Source organism: Prionailurus viverrinus, chromosome F1 (genome assembly GCF_022837055.1).
Source record: "Prionailurus viverrinus isolate Anna chromosome F1, UM_Priviv_1.0, whole genome shotgun sequence".
Lineage (NCBI taxonomy): Eukaryota > Metazoa > Chordata > Mammalia > Carnivora > Felidae > Prionailurus > Prionailurus viverrinus.
In genome coordinates, this window is record NC_062577.1 from 28,161,959 (window position 1) to 28,165,644 (window position 3,686).

Consider the following 3,686-nt stretch of genomic DNA (forward strand, 5'->3'; position numbering starts at 1 on the left):
ACACACACACACACACACACACAGCCGGCTGATGACTGAGGCTGGTGACAGGTGCTGTGCCTGAGCAGACCTCGTGACTCAACATTCTCCCTTGGATCACCTCCTGTGGTTAGCACTTACTGGACATGCACATTCAGTGGGTTCAGTGGGTTCCAGGTACCGAACTTGTTTTGAACGGTATGTTCCAGACACTGTGGTGCCCCGGGGAATTAAAAACAAAAAAGAAACATAGTTCCTGCTCTCAAGAGCACGCGTTCGTAGCCTTGAGCGTCTTCTAGAGAAAATGTTAGCCCTGCTGCTAGTTTAGGAAACTAATTTTGCAACAAAACAAATAGAAAGACTCCAAATATTCATTATTAAAGTGAAATTGAAATCCGAGGTGTCTCACTATGGGTTTAATCTTGAAAGGTGCTGCTATCTAGAAGCCTAAAAGCCTGTACATCTTCTCTTGCCTCTTAACGTTATTTTGGTGATGTATATCAGATCTATGCCTCAGATATACATCAGATACCTCTCAGTACAGGTGAAATACTGTGTAATTCTGAGGTGCCTGGGTGGCTCAGTCGGTTGAGCATCTGACTTCAGCTCAGGTCATGATCTCTCTGTGAGTTCAAGCCCCGCATTGGGCTCTGTTCTGATAGCCCAGTGCCCACTTCGGATTCTGTGTCTCCCTCTCTCTCTGCCCCTTCCCCTGCTCATGCTCTGTCCTTCTGTCAAAAATAAATAAAAACATTAAAAAAATTTTTAAAAAAAGAAATACTATGTAATCCTAAACTTTAAGAAATACCGTGTGCATTTTAATATTGTTTTTGGCCATGCTATATCGCCACCCTCCTCCTCCTCTTCCTCCTCCCCCTCATCCTCCTCTGTCCCCTTCCCTACTTAATTTTTCTTCTTAGAGCTTACCACTGTCTAAAATGTCCTATATTTTACTTTTTTTTTTTCTGGTTATTTTCTCCCTCCCCACTAGAAGGTAAGCTCCATGAAGGCAAGTCTGAAAATGCATTTCCTGAATGACTGCAGCTAACAAGCATCGAATTACTATTTAATATTTTAAATAATTACTTGCTTTGCAAATGAATCTGTTTTTTAGACTTGCAAATTTCCCTGCAAATATGATTTTCTAAACATTGATTTAGATAATATTTCAAATTATAGAGCTGTGTTCTCTGAATGAACAAACAAATAACCAAATATGGAATCCAAAGGACTTCAGTCTTAATTAACAAGTTTATTTTATGGATTTCTGGAAAAAACAAAAAACAAATTTCACTGCTTAACATTCCGCACGACTTATCATTCAATACTCAGAGGCATTTTTTAAATACCTTCATGTACCATGAAAGTTTCTACATAGCTCATGGCAAAGCTGTTTAGAAAGGGAATCCAACGGGTAGAATTTTAAATGGACCTTTCTTTACTTGTCCCAGTCATACCTTCATTCCAGATGTTCACAGTAAACATTCAGATATCTGCAAATGTCCCACCCCCTTCCTGAAACCAGAAAATGGCAGATTATATTAGGCCTCATTTCCCCATTATCCAGTGTGTGTTGGAGCTTGTCTTCTGCCAGATCGGAACAGTAACTTCCTTCTCTGCACGGAGGCAGCTTCCTGAATGTACTTCTGTAAGGGGGCATTCTTTCTGATTGTATATAGGCTTTTTCTATTTAGAGATGATTTGGCTTCTCTATGTCCTTAGCAAGAAGGACTGTGTTGAGAGTCCTCTGGGCATCCTGGATCACAGTCAGTATCTATTTCCCTCCACATTGTTACCATCTGGCACCTATTCTACTCTTGCCCACTTTGTCATTTGCCTTCCCTGCCCATGGCAAAGCTCTGTATCTGACCCTGTCACCATCTACATGGAGCATCGCATCAAGAGGGTTTAGAGGAGTGGAGAAAAGCAGATCTAGAAAATCTGCTTTTTCTAGAAGAAAAAGGAGAAAATCCAGGAGAAAATCTACCTGGATTTGAATCCCAACTTCAGTACTCACTAACTGCACACCCTTGGGCAAGTTACTTAGCTGTTTTATGATAGTATATACTTCATAGGATTGTTATTATGAGGAATAAATGAGTGAATGATGGCTGGCACATGGTTTAGGCATTCTTAATTACAGTTATTAAGGTAGTTTATATAGTGGTTAGGGTCCAGGCTCCAGATCCAATTGGCCTGGATTCAAATTCTAGCTCTTTCAGCTGCATGACTTTGGACTAGTTACAGTGTACCTCAGTTTCTGCAACTGGAATATGAAGACAATATTCATGAAATTGTTGTGAGAAGTAAATGGCTGATAAATATAACGTGCTTAAATAGTGCCTGACCTCTGATCTATAGTAATCAGTACTATACCCAGGAAATGTTACCCAAAGCCATTATTATCAACTCATGTCTTTCCTCAGAGTTATATCTTGTTCTCATGTTATCTTAGATTTGATCCCATCTTGCCTATTGAAGCCTGCTTGGATTGCCCTGGAGTTACTCCAACCTCTCTCAGACTGAATTCCTAATTGTAGAGCTCCTCCCTGGAGGGTGCTCTGAGAATGCCATGAAAGGGCAGCACACAATGGAGTATACCAACTACTCTTGGCCTAACAAGTGGTAGATTTCTTATTAGAGGTGGTCAACAGTTGAATGGGCCACTATGCGACATATCTAGACAACAGATGCTACCTGTATTGGACGAGGTGTGCTGTGGATAGGATTCCTGAATTCCATAGAAAATTGAACTATATGAGATCTAAGATTTCTTCTGACTCTCGGTTTCTATGACTTATGAAAAGTAAAATACTTCCAAAGAAAGGATTAGACAAAATTCATATGCTTAGTTCAACAAAGTTCCCTAAGTAAAGAATGGACTACAGAAAAGGGAAAACTCAGCAGTATCTCTTTGTAGTGTCATCCCAGACTCTTAACCTTGCCTCCTCTCTCTGAATACTTATTAACCAGCTAGGCATGAATCATACTTTATATCAAAAATTTGGATGAATAACAGCATAAACCTTACTCTCTGCCAGAGAGGACAGTATTGGGAGCATCACTTGGCTGGGAGTCAAGAGGAGATTGAGCTACATTATGGGTGTGGAATGCCAAGTCTGAGAGAGATTTGAATAAGTAGCAGTTGAGCAATCTGAGATGTGAATGGCATCCAGGAACCAAGGTCCAAGATGCTATCAAGAGTGATGTGGCTGTTCCTGAGCAAAGGTCTCCTGCAGTCTAAGAGGCTAAGATGCAAACCAGAACAAGGCTATTAGATGTAAAATCCACCATGTTTCATGAGGAAGCGGGTAGATTTCAGCAGCCTTACCTTCAGTTTATACCACCATTACCGTGCTCTATCCACCCGAGTGGCTGAATTTATGCTATTGTAGTCTGTGGAAAGATTAAGTTGGGAAAGGAGGGGTGGAAGAGGCTGGAAACCTGAATCCTCCTATTATGTACCTTTTTTTCCCCTTGAGGCATTGTGTGTGTGTGTGTGTGTGTGTGTGTGTGTGTGTGTAAAACATTCATAGAAAAGAATCCCAGGATTTTCCCTTCTGTGTATTTTTGTCTTGGTTCCTTTTGGCCCATGATGCCAGTTGGGTTCTTACAGAGAAACCAAATGGAAGGGGGAGGGGACTGAAAGTTCCAACCCTTTGGTCACTAGGTTGGTTCCCTTGGCAACCAGGCCCCATCCCTAGGTT